General features: G+C 37.1%; 2 long non-coding RNA genes across 2 annotated transcripts; both read left to right on the top strand.

Annotated features, from left to right (window-relative positions):
- The first annotated feature begins 3,035 nt into the window (after positions 1–3,035).
- On the top strand, positions 3,036–5,810 carry LOC133735863 (uncharacterized). The gene is made up of 6 exons (XR_009859307.1): positions 3,036–3,160; positions 3,275–3,435; positions 4,032–4,135; positions 4,227–4,305; positions 4,536–4,677; positions 5,399–5,810. It is a non-coding gene; the product is annotated as an uncharacterized LOC133735863 (long non-coding RNA).
- A 4,090-nt stretch (positions 5,811–9,900) lies between these two features.
- On the top strand, positions 9,901–11,526 carry LOC133739187 (uncharacterized). Its single transcript, XR_009860479.1, has 2 exons — positions 9,901–11,076; positions 11,161–11,526. It is a non-coding gene; the product is annotated as an uncharacterized LOC133739187 (long non-coding RNA).
- The last annotated feature ends 5,427 nt before the right edge of the window (positions 11,527–16,953 follow it).

Raw genomic sequence — 16,953 nt, 5'->3', positions numbered from 1 at the left:
TCACATCGGAAAAGAAGAAATATAGGATAATTAAGGCAATTAATCGTTTTAAATAAGAGAAAAATGAAGGATTAAATTGATTGTATTAAATTATAAATATTTAAATTCAAAAAATAATCAACAGCTATATTTGAGGAATATTTTATTTATTCAATCAGAAGGGCAAAAAAGTCAAACTAAAAAATGTGAAAAATGTTAATTATAGATTTAAAACCTATAAGGAAGGTTCAATTATGTGAATTGGGTGTAGATTAAAAGAAAATATAGGGATGAGTTTTTCTTAATAGGAGCTTTGTTTTTGGGTTTTTATCTAATTTTCTCTTCTTCTTTTTTTTGTCTTCAATGATGAATTTATAACCAGTTGTCAAAAAAAAAAAATGATGAATTTATAACCCGAATGATAATAATAATTTTTGTGGGTGCTTTAATAGTGGCCTCGTAGGAGAGAGTAATCTCTAAATCATAACGAACGTATAATTCCTAACGGAACATAAGATTTTCTCTTTTATCAAATAAGCTACTGAGCAACTCCAACAGCTTCCCTATAATTTTTGTATTATAGGGAAGAAAAAGTCAAACCTTTAGCCTCTTTTTCTTCTCCAACTCCAACAGATTCTCTAGTTTACAGTAATCTATAAAATCTCCATATTCTTCTTTAAAATTTTGGAGTTTGCTGTAAATATAGGGAATTTGGTTTTCTCTCTCCTCACTTTCCCTAAAATAGAGATAGTTATAGGGAATCTGTTTGAGCAAAAGAGGCTCATTTTTCCCTAAAGTAGAGAAAAATAAAAATATAGGGAATCTGTTGGAGTTTTTTTTTTTTTTTTTTATTTTTTTTTTTTTTTTAAGGGTTTGGAACCCAGCCAAGCTGGGAGGCTCAGCCCCACGCCCGGTTCCGTTTATTACAATAAAAATAAAAACAAAGAAAGGGAATGGGGGACTAGACCAAAACCATTCCCTAGAACCAAAAGGAACAATAACAGAACAAAGAATACAAGCTGAGAACTCATGAATGAAAACCATAAGTCGTCTAGATTAAGCAAATCTATATGAAGGGCGACCAGAGAAATCACCACCCAGAGCCGAATGCAGGAACTGAGGCACCACCTCCCACCAGAGAATCTGTTGGAGTTGCTTATTGTACACATTCGCCATCCTCATCACTTGAAAATATTGATAGCTACTGTAATTCTACGACAAGTTCCGTGATATTGAAAACAGATTTATAAAGGTGATCAAGAGAAAGATGTTTTTTGCAATTACTTCGGTGATTTTGTTATCCCTCATCTTTTCGTTAGTCTATATTTTTCTTACATTATGAACTCATATTCATTATAATCTCTAATCTCTTAATTTACTTTTAGAAAGAAAACCACTGCGAAAGTTGATACAAAAATTGGTTATCCTCTAAGAGCAACTCCAACAGCTTCCTTATCATTTCTGTATCATAGGGAAGCAAAAGTCAAAGCTTTAGTTTCTTTTTCTTCTCAAACTCCAACAGATTCCCTATTTTACAACAATCTCTAAAATCTCCATATTCTTCCTTAAAATTTTAGAGTTTGCTGTAAATATAAGGAATTTGGTTTTCTCTTTCCTCACTTTCCCTAAAATAGGGATAGTTATAGGGAATCTGTTGGAGCAAAAGAGGCTTATTTTTCCCTAAAGTAGAGAAAAATCAAAATATAGGGAATCTGTTGGAGTTGCTCTAACACTATTAGATGGAGGTTGTTATAGAAACATATGATTGAAGTGTTCGTCACAGTAAACATTGAGGTTCAGATGCAGCGGATGATATTCAAAAGCAACGCAAATGCTACAAATTTCTTGAACAAAGCTAGAGTGGTTGATCATGATATGTGTCTTTTTCTTCATCGGTCATCTGTGCCTTAAGATTCGATGAAGTTGACGGCATGAACGTGTACGTTTTTTTCAATAGAAAAAAAAGAAGAAGAAACAACCGAGTCTAAATAAACTCTTCCACTACAACACATACTGTAATTTTCGACCACAAAAAATGGTCGGAAAAAAGTTTTTATTACAAAAAAGACTGTCGAAAGTGGTCGAAAATACAACATGATAAAAAGCATCCGTAGTAGCTAGAGGAAGAGAACTGCTCCATCCAACAGAAGTAGTATGATGGCTAAGATTTACAATATGCTAAGAAGTTTTCTTCAAGCTATACGTGCCTGAAGAAAACGTTTGAAAACTTCGAAGCAAGAAAATAAATGTTCTTGAGTAGCATTCTAATTGGAAATTGGAACTAAGTTGAGATTGGGCAAGAAAATGAATGACCTTGAAGCAAGAAAACGAGAGGAAAAAATGTAAGTGAAAAAAATATTGAAAATAATTTGAGATTGCGTTGAGGCGACAAATGAAAAAAATGAGCATATGACGCCCAAAATTAGTTCAATGTTGTTTGTAAGTGCCATTAAAGAAGTTCCGATGATGACCCTAAATACACCATAATTTTTCATGGCATTTTGGAAAAGCTATTAATTTTTAGAATATTTATGGCGTTTAAAAAAATATGATAAAGTTTTGGTACCAAATAATCAATGATGTTTCAGTAACGAAACTTCAATAACATTTTCTATAAAATGTCATAGAAAAAATGTCATTAAAGGCCATGTTCAATAGTACGTAGTGTACTCAAAGTTTTGTTTATGTTGTCCTTGTCTTGGGCACTCTTATATTGAATACATAATCGCTTGAAGTGGAGTAACCTAGCTATTAGGGGTGGGCTCGCGGAACCGAAAACAGAAAAAAACCGCACCGAAAGCCGAACCGAAGCTGAAAAAAACCGCACCGAAAGAAAACCGAACCGAAAAAAAAAGCCGAACTGAACTGATTTTGTTCGATTCGGTTTTCAGTTTTGGCCCAGTGAAAACCGAACCGAACCGAAAACCGAAACACTGTTCACATTTTACAAAACGGCGTCGTTTTGTTCTAGGGTTAGAGACAAAACGAGGCCTCGAATCGTCACTGCCTCACTTCGAGTCTTCGACACTTCCTCTGTTCCTCAGCCCCTACTTTCTCCTCTTCGTGGGACTCGCCGCTACCGGAGCCCGGACCGTCCACCACTCCGCCGTCGCTTAACTCCGACGACACGAATCATGTCGAACCCAAAGTCAGCAGCTTTCCATTTCTGTCTCTCTTGAAGGTAAGTTCAATTCCGCCTCCGTTTTGATTTTCACCGATCTGAGATTATGATCAGTGTAGCTACTAGCTAGTTGGTCTCCAATCCTATGTTTAAAATCTCTACTTGTGTGTGTAGCTAGAAGTTCCCGATTCATTTTGCTTCTCCTCAACATCAAGTCCTCAATCCTCACTAGCGGCGCCATCTTGTCTTCTTATTTCTTTTTTTTTTTCGACTTCGGAGTTCGGAGATTGAAGAAGACTCGGTGTAAGGGTTTACGATCATCTTCATCAACTCAGGTAGCTGACTTGTCTAGTAATGGTTTACGATTTTCTGGAAATTGGATAATTGGATTGGATGTGTTGAGACTTGAGACTTGTTGGCTTGTTGTTGCATTTATAACTTTTGAATACATGCTGGTTTGCGAATACATGTTGAATACTTTTGGATTGGATGTGTTGAGACTTGTTGAATACTTGGATTGGATGTGTTGAGACTTGTTGAATACTGGGTAATTGTTTCTGCTGGAGTTTGACTACTGGGATTGTAGAGTATTTGGGGGTTGTGGGTTTTGAATCTGTGGAGGGTTTGTTTTGGAGGCAAGAATTGTGGGTTTTATGGTCTGGTGGCGACGAATTTGAGAGGAGGGGAAAAGGAGTTTGGAGTGGGATTTGAATGATTGGAAGTGGGATGGTGATATCTTTCTGTAATTGTATTTTAAATTTTGGTACTTGCCTATTTTCATATGCATCTGTTCCGGAAGATATGCTTCCGGAAGTAGCTCAAACAGGTTTAGATTCTGAGTCTCAGTATTGATAGGTTTTTTATGTGAATTGTGGCTACTTAAGCACTTATTTGAAATTGGGGCTTGAACTGTGTACCTGTGAATCTTCAGAAATTGTCCATTTGAGTAATTTGGAGCGTGCTTTAGCAAGGGAGGAAGAAGTTAAGAAGAGGCTCTAAGGTTGTGACCTGTGTTTACTGTGTTTCGATTGAAAGGTAAGAAATGAGATGTGCTTTTGTGCTTTTGTTTAACAGATTTCATTGATTTACTTTTATTATTGCTAATTTTTTGTTATTATTGTTGTAGATTAGCTTGGAATAGACTTGCAGATTTGGGCTAGACGTTGGTGTTTATAGCCGGATTAGATACGTACTTTCTAGATAAGGTAAGAGCCGAATTGAAAGATGGTTTCAGTTTATGTTATGTTGTGTATATCCATTTTTATGTTTATAGCTTGGGTTCTAAGTAGTAACAGATATGCATGATTTCTTAACAAGGAGTAACAGATATGCATGATTTGTTACAGCCTTGCTTTCAATAGATTGAATTCACTTTCAGTTTTAGTGCCTTGCGTTCTCTATCTTTCTTCACCATAACTTGATCTGAAACTTTCAGGTACTCTGCATTTGTTTTGGCTGAGTAGTGAGTAGTTCTAGATTTGAGATTGTTGAAAATGAAGAGGCAAATGGAGAAATCTAAGTCATGTGGTACAAGTTCAACCTCAGCCCCGGAACATAAATCGTCTTCATCATCTCAGGTAGCAATTTGGAAAAACAAATCTGTAATCTGATTCTGTTACTGTTTCAAGTGTTACCAAATATGTTTTGCTATTTCTTTTTGGTCTATACATTAGAAAGGAAAATCAAGATCGTGTTTGGTCTATATATTACTAAAACCTGGTATTTTAGGACATTAATACTTCATTCTGGGGAAAACAATGCCATTGCTGCATTTTTGGATAAAGTCTGGGCCTTTGTTTTTGGGTGACTTGGTCTGATATGTGATATGTAAACTGCATCTGTTTCTACAACTGTTTTTTTTTTTTTTTTTTTTCTGTTTCTGCAATTGTTTTGGTTTGTGTTTCAGCAATATGTAAACTGCAATCTGTTTTGCTTTTTGTTTCTGCAATCTTAAATTGCAGCTGTTTTGCTTTATATTCTTTTCTGCATTTCTGTTTTTTTTGTCTATGTATCGATCTCTAACAATCAAATTCTATAAAATGCATCTGTTTTGCTATCTATATGTGATATGTAAACTGCATCTGTTTCTACAACTGTTTCTGCAACTGTTTTTTTTTTTTTTTCTGTCTCTGCAACTGCATGTTTTGGTTTGTGTTTCAGCAATATGTAAACTACAATCTGTTTTGCTTTTTGTTTCTGTAATCTTAAACTACATCTGTTTTGCTTTATATTCTTTTCTGCATTTCTGTTTTTATGTCTATGTATCGATCTCTAACAATCAAATTCTATAAACTGCAGATCAACACTAGTGTTGGTGAATCGACAACACCAATACCAGTTGACGAAAGAAGTAATGCTGCAAATTCGGAGGAAGAAAGAGGAAGTCAAGCAACCAAGCTTGAAGATGATGGAAGTGTGGAAAGCATCCTTGAGGCGTTGAAACGGAAAGAAAGGTCAGATATTTGGAATCATTTTGAGAGGGATGTGGCATGGTGGATGGTAGAATTAAGGGTAAATGTAATTATTGCGGAAAAGAGTACTATGCCGATCTTAGGAAGAATGGTACAATTAACCTCCCTTATAAATCATATGGACAAGTGTCCAAAGTATCCCCCTAATATTGAGAAGTTGAAAGCTAAAAGGCAAAATATTTTCTCTTTTAAAAAACCAACTACGGAGTTGTGTACTGTAGAATGCACTCAAGAAGAGCTATCTATGTTATGTGTGGAGTACATTATATTAGATGAGCTACCATTTTCTCATGTGGAGGGAGAGGGGTTTAGGCGTTTTATGGGTAGAGCTCTTCTTTATTGGAGAATTCCTCCCCGTAAGACAATAGCAAAGGATGTCCTTAAGCTTTATTTGGGGGAAAAGAAAAAATTGATGGATCAATTGAGTAGATATAAGTTGTCTCTTACAACCGATACTTGGACTTCTATTCAAAACATTAATTATATGGTCCTCACTGCACATTTTATTGATGATAATTGGGTGTTGCATAAGAGAATTTTAAATTTTGTGTGATTCCAAGTCATAAGGGAGAGGCTAGCTAAGCTATTGGAGGATTGTTTGTTGGAATGGGGTATAGAAAAGATTCTCACAATCACTGTTGATAATGCTTCATCAAATGATGTTGCATTGAAGGAGTTGAGTAAGAGGATAGGTGATTGGGGTGTCCCTAATGCACTTTTGCATGAAGGGAAGAATTTGCATGTGAGGTGTGTGACCCATATTCTTAACTTGATTGTCAATGATGGGTTGAGTGTGATGAAGCTATTCATTGGTGTCATTCGCAATGCGGTGAGGTATGTTAGATTCTCCCCACAAAGGCTTGATTTTTTCAAGGAATGTGTTGAAGGGGTGAAACTAGAGTGCAAAGGGCTTGTGATTTTGGATGTCCTTACTAGGTGGAATTCCACATTCTTGATGTTGGAACGGGCTTTGAAATTCCAAAAAGCTTTTGATAGAATGGTGGATGAAGATGCGGGTAATTTTTGGGCATAGTTCCAAGGTGACAAGGGTGAAAAGCCAAAAGAAGGGCCACCAGCAAGTGTTGATTGGCAATATGGGGAGCAATTTGTGGATTTCTTAAGACCATTTTATGAAATCACTTTGAAAGTATGTTGTTCTAATTCTCCTACCGTTCATAGTATTTTTGGTGATATACTCTCTATTTATGGTCTCTTGCAAGAACAAAAGAACCCATGTTTGTCTGAGATTGCATCACCTATGCAAGACAAGTTTCTCAAGTATTGGGGTAGCTTTGATAAGTTGAATCCCTATCTATTCATTGCTATTGTTCTTGATCCACGTCATAAACTTGAGAAAGTTGTTGACTATTTTGAGATTCTTGATGATGGGGATATGGATGAAAAGGTGGAAGCTAACGCAAAGTGTGTGAAGGATCTCTTGTGTGACCTTTACAAGGTGTATGAGGAATAGGGAAGGGAAAGTGGTGTTGGTGAGGTTGGTGGTTCTCAAGTATCAAGTGAGGAGATATCTAGTTCAAGTAAGGGTCTAATGGAGTTAGAAAAGAGATTGAAAGAGAATGAGCAAAGGAGAAGAGCAAAGAAAGCCGAGATCGTAAACAACGATGTGGATAGATATCTTGGAGATCCTATTCAAGGAGATGGTGAAGACTTTGACTTGTTGAATTGGTGGAGGGTGAATGGAGTTTGTAAATATCTTATATTGGCCCGCATTGCAAAGGATGTTCTAGCTATTCCGGTGTCAACCATAGCTTCAGAATCTTCCTTTAGCACGAGTGGGAGGATTATTGATCCATACCGTAGCTCCCTAAGCCCTAGAATGGTGGAGGCCTTGATATGTACACAAAATTGGCTTAGGAGTGAAAATGTGTATCTACATCATATGCCTACTATTAAGGAGATGGAGTTGTGTGAAGAAGCGGAAAGAGGTAATTGTTTCTATTTTTTTAGTTAAAGTTTTTTGGGTTAATGAAGTTGTAATATTTATGTTATATATGATTGTATGTATTTCTTTTCTAATGTTGTTATTTTTATTATTCTCTTATACTGATGTAGAGATGCTTAAGATGTCATGTGGAGCTGCAGTGGGGAGTAGTCGGAGCGGAATGTTACCTCCAAAGTCGAAGACTTCATCTTTCCGAGCTTGAGATCATGCCATTGCCCTCCTTCATATGTTGATGTTGGTTCATTATTTTTGTAATGTTTAATCTTGTAGTGAACTTATACATTTTTAATTTGTGAGGTTAGTGTTGATGTAATGATGGACTTTTATAAACTTTGGACTCTATATTTTTTGACCATTTCATATTTTCATATGTTGATGCTAGAACTTGATGGACTATTGGACTATATCAATTGAATTATATGGACTATGAAGTATGAAATTATAGATTATTGTCTATTGAAGTACAAAGCATGCATTAGTAAATTTGTAAATTTATTGTTATAGATTATTATTACAGGTTTGAAGAAACAAAAACTTCTTCAGTTACAATACCAAAGAAGTATATTTGGTAAAAATCTGTTTTCAAAAAAAAAAAACCGAAACTAGGCCGAACCGAACCGTTCGGGTTGGTTCAATTTTTGGTGTCAACTTCTCAAAATACAAAAACCGCACCGAACCGCAACGATTCCAAATTCAGTTCAGTTTTCAGTTTAGGCTCATAACCGAACCGATCGAAACCGAACCCACCCCTAGAATTACTTGATTTTCTTTCCATTCCATTAGCATCAACATATGCCACTGTGAACATATCATATATTAATTAGGATTCTTGACCCATAAATCCCATTTTTAGGGAAAATTTTCCCCAACAGCCCACCAACAAAAACAGCTTCCCCATCAGTCCATTTAACTCAAAAAAAAATATTGAAATGACGAATTTTTAATAACCTCAATTATAAATTTACAAAATCTGTCTCCCCCGTTTCTATCTCTCTCTCTTCCCCTATAACCTTTGCACAGTTTTCCCGTTGTCTCAAAACTGAAGAAAAAAACTCTGAAGTCAAGACTCAATCCATCATCTCAAAACTTTGAGGTCAAGATTACTCAATCCACTTTACTTCTTCTTCTTTCGGTTATGCTCAATTTCTGGTTCACTCTACAGTCTCAATCAATCTTGAAATTGGGGTTGATATTTTGATGAAAACTTTCGAATGAAAAGTTACAATTCCAATAACATCGAGAAGGTATTTTACAATTCCACCCGTCTAAGTTTAATCTCCAACAAATTGGACTTTTTTTTTTTTTTTTTGAGAAATAGAAGTTTCATTAAATGGCATTCATAATCTCATATGCATCCAATTCCACTAAGAAAGCTATTGCCTTTAGGGTGGATTTATCGGCATTCTCTGTCAATCTTTACTTTTCATACTATTATTAAATCTTACTTTGTACCCAAAAAAATAATACTTACTGGATATTGAGACCGAAATTTTGAATTTGAGATACTGAACTGTGGCTTTTGAATTTGAGATATTGAACTTTTAAAATAGGGAATTTAATTTGCTTGGGGGCCTTGGTTATGATTCGGTTTGTTTTTTGATTTTTTCTCTGTTGAATGAAATGTTATGTATCGTGGTTGTGCGGTATAAAGGCCGGAATTGAATAAATGTAGCCCTTCTCCCAGTATGATTCAGCTATCCCTAAGGACTAACTGATTGAACTATGACCACACACAAAAAGAAGCTAGCTAATATTAGATGACGTTCTTAGACTTAAGGATATTTTATACGCATATTGTTAGATATTAGATGACGTTCTTTTTAGATTAGAGGACATTTTTCTTGTATAGCTGACACTTTCTTTCACATATGTTTTTTAAGTATCGTAATATACATTAGATGAATTTTTTCAAAAGTGTCATCTAATGTTTTCGATGACGTTTTTCGAACATCATTAAAGGCTTTTTTTTGGTGTAGTGTAGACAACTAGTAGCCGCTATCTGTTTTGTTTCAGAATGGCTTGATGTGACTTGTTAGGGGTGTTGATAGACTTTTTCTTGTGTTTGAGAATGCCTTATGTGAGAATTATTCTAAAATAGAGGGACTATATATATTCTAGAAGTTTTTCTTCTCTTGGAAATTCTATTTGATAAGCTTGGATGAGTAAACCCATGTGAGTACGTAGTTTCCTGAAAGACCTCTAGAAAAAGTTTTTTTCTTTTTTCTTTTTTTGTATAGTAACCTTAACTGTTGCCATGCCATGCCACTATACTATGGTTGTAGTGCCCCAGAGACACAATAGTAATTCAATAATATTAAGACTAAAGAATAATAAAAATAAATGTATTATCTCCACAAAACAAGGACAAGTTTTCCTCATAAATAGGAGAGGGAAACATCTTTATCTTTAGCAAACTCTATATGGGTCCTTAGCTATTTTGGAGAGTAATTTTAGTAATTGCACCAGACTCCTAAGTGGCTCTCAATTCTAACTTTTATTCAAGATTTATGAGAGTGTAATGTGGTACGAAAAGTGTGGAAATGCCCTTTCTTTGGCTAATGTTTGTAAAGTGTGGAAAGAAAGAGGCTTCTTTGAACTATTTCTACATTTTGCTATAGTAGCTAGAAAGGATGAGCTTGAGTAGACTAGGGTGGTTTCCAAGAAGCTTTGGCATGAAATGAATGAGAGATTGCATGGGAAGCAATTGAGAGCAGCAGAAGATATAATATATTGAAGGTGCGGCATGTTGGTGGGATGTTTATGACTTTATGCAAGTACAAACGCAAGTGGCCAGGATGGCTGTACCGAGAAAATTTCTAAATGGGCTACTGTCTTATCTGGGCAGAAGCAATCTAGATGGAAGTGTTTGGACCCAAAATGGGAGTATCCAATACAAGGTGCTATTAAATTGAATGTTGGTGGAGTAATAATGGAGAGTCAAGGCATCTATGGTACTGGTACGGTCTACAGAGATGACAAAGGCTATGTTTGGGGGGGCTTTTTAGCTCCCCTGCTTATAAGCAGAAGACCCATAAGTGTTTGGTAAGCCAACTTCTCATCAGCTTCCTCCAGAAGCTGCTGTGGCTTCTGCCCAAAAGCAGAAGCTGCCGAACCCCAGCTTTTAAAAGCCAGAAGCCCGAAAATCTACTGTAGCGGTGTTACTGTAGATTAATGAAAATTTCAAAATACCGGTAGATACCCTTCCAAGCTGAAACAATTTCAGCTGAACCATTAACCCTTCGCATTTCCCAAATTGGTAACTGTTCCCCATCTCTCTCCCTCATCACACCCGCGGATCACAGCTTCCCTGCTCCCCCAGATCTCTCCCTCATCACACCCGCACCGCCGCATCCTCGCTGCTCCCTCACCGCCGCATCCTCGAAGCTCCCCGTCACCTTCACATCGTCGCTGCTCCCCATCACAGACGTATCTCTCTCCCTCACATCGTCGCTGCTCCCCGTCACCGCTCTCCATCTCCGTCCGTCATCATAGACCGCAGCCCCGACGTCGATATACCCATCTCCACTCCTCCGACCTCAAAGGTACTCTCTTTTTTCCCTCTTCCTCTCTAAATTTGGCTTCTTTTTCTTGTTTTCTTGGCAGAAATTGATTGTGTCATTTTGCAGTGTGTATCGGACATGGCGAAGGCTTCCAAGGGCAACCATGATGAGTTTGAAGACGATGATGAAGAAAATCAAGCAGGTTTTTTTTTTTTTTTTTGAGGTTTGAGGAATTTTTATGTAGAGAAGGAGGAGCAAGATTAATGAGAGGCAAGCTTAAGCTCAGTGATTACTGTTTACATTTTCTTTTTCAGTTCTGGTTTGTATTTGATTTTGGATTTTGGATTTAGAATATGTAGGTGAAGCAGAGTATTGTGTTGGGTTTAATATCCAAGATTGTATATGTGAAGGGTTTCTGTGTAGTCTCTGTCATATGTGTGTACTTTTTGTTTTTTGAAGAAATGTCACCTTGCAAGCATTTTCACAGTGTTACCTGAATTGTTGTAGTTTCTGGACTCAAATGCGATGTTATTTTACTGGACTGTATCTTTTTGCAAGAAGCTTATTTCTGCATATGTTGTGGAAGAGGCAAACGGACATGGTCCTGAATAGTTAATAGATTTGTATGCCATTGAGTCACTGGTTGAAGGTTTTGTGAAATTTCTGTTGTAGCGAAGATGTAGGATGAAAGATTTAGGGTGGTATGTAAGACTGCTATGTTGTAGTGTGTTTTTGGGGTGAGTTGATTGGTTCTTTACTTTTTAATTGGAACTTGGTGTCAAATTCCATGATTTCCAAATTGTTTTCAAATGTTCTACCTTGTTTGATAACAATTTCCAGCCTATCTGGTTATCTTGTGTACGCCAATTTGTTGTGCGAGTAAGCAATTTACTACCAAGTTTATTGGAATGGCATTGTCTGTTGACTTTAGAATGTAGTCTTTGATTCTTCAGCTCCATTTATTTCCACATGAAGTCTTGGTGGTAGTGATGGTTGTCTTTTATTATCGTTGTATCATCCTTTGCTGCTCTTTTATGCTATGCGGATCTTTCTTTTTAGTAGCATGGACATAAACTCTTCACTCACCTCAGCAATACATCTTTTTAGTGAAGAAAAAGCACACTCTTCTCTTAGAAGCGTTATAGAACGCACATTTGGAGTTTGGAAAAAAAAGTGGAAGATTTTAAGGGACATGCAAGGTTATTCATTTGAAAAGCAAGTGAAGATTGTCATTGCTACCATGACACTTCATAATTATATACAGATACATGCACATGGTGATAGACATTTTGTCCGCAGTGAAGAAAGAGAAGGTTATGGGTCAAGTGGTGAGATAGAAATGGATGATGATGTAGAAAAAGAATATCATGGTCACGGTGCACAAGAAATGGAAACAATAAGAAATAGCATTACTCAAAGTTTGATGAATGCGCATAATAACGTGAACATTTGATGCGAACCAGAAACAAATTGTTATTAATGTTACTAATATATTTGTATAAGTTATTTTTAAATTTGTCCAATATTAATCATATAGTCACCATGATTATAAAAATTGAAAGTTAACAAAAATTAATAAGAACATAATAAAGATTAAAAATAATAACAAGAGGATTTGAACAACATTGTTTGGTATATAATCAAGGCAAAATAATCTCCCATGTCCAATTTGGTCATTCCACAAATAAAAAGCACAAGCCAGTTTGATTTACCAAACACTTTCCCACTGCTTCTGCCACTGACAGCTCCTATAAAAAGCCAGTTTACCAAACACTCAGCAGCTTTGCTTTTCAGCCACTTATTCTCAGAAATAAGCAGAAGCCAGCTTTTTCTCAAAGAACAGCCCTACCAAACATAGCCAAAGGAGTGTGTGTTGGAGTGCTGCAGTGCCTGGAATAGGCTATTTGAACCCACAAACCTGTGAGTTCTTAGCCATAGTGAATGGGTTACACTTTTGGCTTCAATAGGGGTTCACTCACTTAGAGATCTAAGGTGATTCTTAGAACATTTTCACGGCACTTAATTACATTAGGAGGATTTCGGCCCGGATGGTGCTCTTGTTGATGAAGCTAATTAAGGTATTATTAAGTTATTTTCATTCTTGTAGTTGGGGTTATATACCTAGAGAATGTAATAAGGCTGCTTACTGTGTAATAACGATTGATCGTCTAATGTAGGTGATTGATCTTTGCTGCTTCTACTGAAGTTCTTCTTTTCTCCTTCGAATTGCTCCAAGGTTTGTCATTCTCAGCTTCAAATAAAAGCTTTAATGAATTCTCCAATATTTGGCCCGTTTAGGATAATTAATTGACATCACCAAACTAATAGAAACGCACCACGTTAATAAAATTGATGAATAGCCTCCATCATTGCGCAGCCCAACAGCTCTCCTTGATTCACCGAGAATCCACGAGTGTTCATAATTCCGCACGTACTTCCTGTTTTTGGCTCTTTTTCTCTTTTTGGCTTTGAAAATTCTATAAAATACAAATAAACAAATCACTCAAAAATAAAATAAACTAAGACCTGGGTTAGTTAAAATACCCAATGATTCGTGCGTCTGCGGTGCAGTGATTAGTCTGGCTATGCTGGAATACACTGCATGGGTGTGTGTATTGGTTCTATTGACGTCTTCCACTCAAAAAAAAAAAAAAAACTAAGAAAGTGAAGTGATTTATAATACAAATTAATGTCGCATAAATATGCTCTTATCATATTTTGGAGTATTGAAACTTCAGAACCAGGGACCGTAAGTTAAATTATAAATTGTTTGCAGTGTGCCACATTCAATGCACTAATTCAACGACTCCGGACTCTGAAGCTAGCTAGACAACCAGCTAAATGAAATTTCATTGTGCCAAAAATGACCAAATGACATATCTAGAGTGGGCGAATGACGTCGATCGGTAGAATTGAAGTGGAGATGTAAAGGTGAGAAGAAATTAAAGGGTCGGTTGAGAAAAAGCAAGAAAAAATGACAAAAAATGGTGAAAGTATCTTGAATGAAGTCTAGAGACTAAATTGAGAATTTCACATACAACACCATCCTTCTAATTTTGGTAAGATAAATTATAGTTTTTCTAGTCCGGCTGACACTGACGGTGATAAAAATGCTTTATTGCATGCATGAAGACGCACTGATTCGTACTGCAATTTTCGCAATCAGTATCACCACTACCGGCCGAAGCAGAAGTATCAAATGGGGTTGTTTGGGCGTCTTTTTGACGGTGATTTCAAGGGCACTGTCCTCTGCGCATTGAATAAAATGATGGAAGTGATATGCAGAGAACGGTGGGCGCCCAGATTATTGACTGATGGATATAATTAGGTTCCCTATACATTGTGGTACAAATGAAGCTTACGTCATGCCTCCCTACATATCTGGGCACTGACTGGTTCGGTTTGAAACTCAGAGCCACATGGACCAGTCCATATATAACTGCTTCATTTATTCATTCGCCATCTTCTTCTTCACTTATTGATTTGGGTACTCCATCATTTCAGTCTCAGTGTCGTCTCACTCTCAGTTTCAGTCTGCACATGCACTCTAGTTGCCTGGGATTCAATTTTCCTTTGGTTGAAGGAATCCACCAAATAAAGAAAGAAAGAATATAGTCTTTACTCGGCATGAAGACTATCAGGATAAAGGTTTGGTGTCCAATGTGATTCCTTCATTGGTTACAGAGGAAGAAAATTGTGCTCTTACTTCAGTTCCTTTATCTGAGGAGATTTGGGCTGTGGTTAAGTCTATGGATCTAGATAGCGCCCCAGGTCCCGATGGCTTTAGTGGTCAGTTCTTTGTATCATGTTGGGAGATTGTTGGTGCGGATGTGATAAATGCGGTACAACATTTCTTTACTACTGGTCAGTTATCGGCATCCTACAACTCAGGGCTTATTATTTTAATTCCAAAAGTTGATCATGCGGACTCAATTAAACAATTTCGACCTATTGCTCTCACCAATTTTGTTTTCAAGATTATTCCAAAGATCCTTGCAGTTCGCTTGTCTTCAATTGCCTCCCGCATAATCTCTCCTCAACAACATGCTTTTGTTCCAGGAAGAAACATTTCAGATTGTATTTTGACGACTTCTGAGTGCTTTAATCTATTGGACTCGAAATGTTATGGAGGTAACGTGGCAATTAAGGCTGATATTACTAAAGCTTTCGATACGTTGTCTTGGGATTTTCTATTGCATGTTCTACATGCCTTTGGTTTTCATCCAACATTCGTTCAGTGGGTGCATGCTTTATTGTTGTCTGCAAAGCTTTCTCTCTTAATTAATGGAAGACCTGTGGGTTATTTTTCTTGTGGAAGAGGGGTTCGTCAAGGAGACCCTCTTTCTCCCTTGCTTTTTTGCTTGGCAGAAGAGGTCCTCAGTCGAGGTATATCAAGGCTTATTTCTTCAGGTGGGTTACAGCGCATTAGTTCTCCTCGAGGTACTCTAGCTCCATCTCATGTATTGTTTGCCGATGATGTAATTGTTTTTTGCCGGGGTGATCAAAGAAATTTAGCAAAAATTATGAAGTTTTTTTCTGAGTATGGGGATTCTTCTGGGCAAATAATCAACAAAGAAAAGTCACAAGTCTTTATTGGTAAGCATTTGCATCGACGCCGGTAATCAACAAAGAAAAGTCACAAGTCACAAGTCCAGCTTCTTAGGTATTCCTTTGGGCTCTGCTCCATTCATATACTTGGGTGCCCCTATTTTTCATGGCAAGCCTCGCGTATCATATTTTCAGCCGATTGTGGATAAAATAAGGCTACGATTGTCAAGTTGGATGGGTTCTTTTTTGTCAATGGCCGGGAGACTCCAACTTATTAAATCTGTCATTTACAGCATGTTTGTTTACACTTTTCAAGTGTATGAATGGCCTGTGTCTTTACTTAGACGAGTTGAGGTGTGGTGTCGTAATTTTCTTTGGTCAGGTTCTATTGATCGGTGGGGCATTCCTCTAGTGGCATGGCGGTCATGCTGTACTCCAGTTGATGAGGGTGGTTTAGGGCTTAAGCAACTTGTGCTCTTGAATCGTTCCTTATTATTAAAGCGCTGCTGGGAGGTTTTTTCTTCTCAATCTGAAGGTTGTTCATTCATTCGGAATCGGTTTATTCAGCGTCGTTCTTATGCTTCTTCTTCTATCTGGCCTGGGATTCGGCAATTTTGGGTTGTTGTTCAAGATAATGCTCGATGGTTAATTGGTTCAGGGGATAAGATTTCTTTTTGGAGGGATAATTTCTTGGGCAGACCCATTAGTGATTTCTTCGGTGTCTGTGTTGCATTACAGGACGATCTTCCAGACATGGTTTCAAGTTTTATTAGTAATGGTTCATGGGATTTGCCTCAGCTTCTACACTTCTATTTTCCATCCTTGTGTGATTGGATTAGTCAAGTTCCAATTGCCGCAGATCCTTCAGCAGAAGACAAACTTATTTGGACTGCTTCCTCTTCTGGTGAGTTAACTGCAAAGCATGCTTACATATTTTTGCGGCAGCCTTCTCCTTCAGTAGCATGGGGCAAATCATTATGGTCTAAATTTATCTTGCCTCGAATGTCTCTGCTAGCTTGGAAGGTTTTAAGAGGTAGAGTGATTTCTGATGATTTTTTACAATGAAGGGGAGTAGCTTTGGTCTCTCGTTGTGATCTTTGTGGTATCGATTCTGAATCTCTTGATCACATTTTTCTTAATTGCTCTTTTACGGCGGCAATATGGAGTCATTTTACTTCTCTCTTTGAGTTGGGTGGAGTTCCTCCCTCAATTTTGGAGGGTTTACAAGTGGGTATGGCTGTAGGACGAAGTGGACAGCTCAAAGACTTATGGTTGATTTGTTTCACTTCAATATTGTGGTTTGTATGGAATGCTAGAAACAAAATGAGACATGAGGGGAAGGTGTTTTCAGTTGGTACTATTTGTAGGCTT

The sequence above is a fragment of the Rosa rugosa genome, chromosome 3 (assembly GCF_958449725.1).
Source record: "Rosa rugosa chromosome 3, drRosRugo1.1, whole genome shotgun sequence".
Taxonomy (NCBI): domain Eukaryota; kingdom Viridiplantae; phylum Streptophyta; class Magnoliopsida; order Rosales; family Rosaceae; genus Rosa; species Rosa rugosa.
This window is presented reverse-complemented; position numbering and strand designations above follow the sequence as displayed.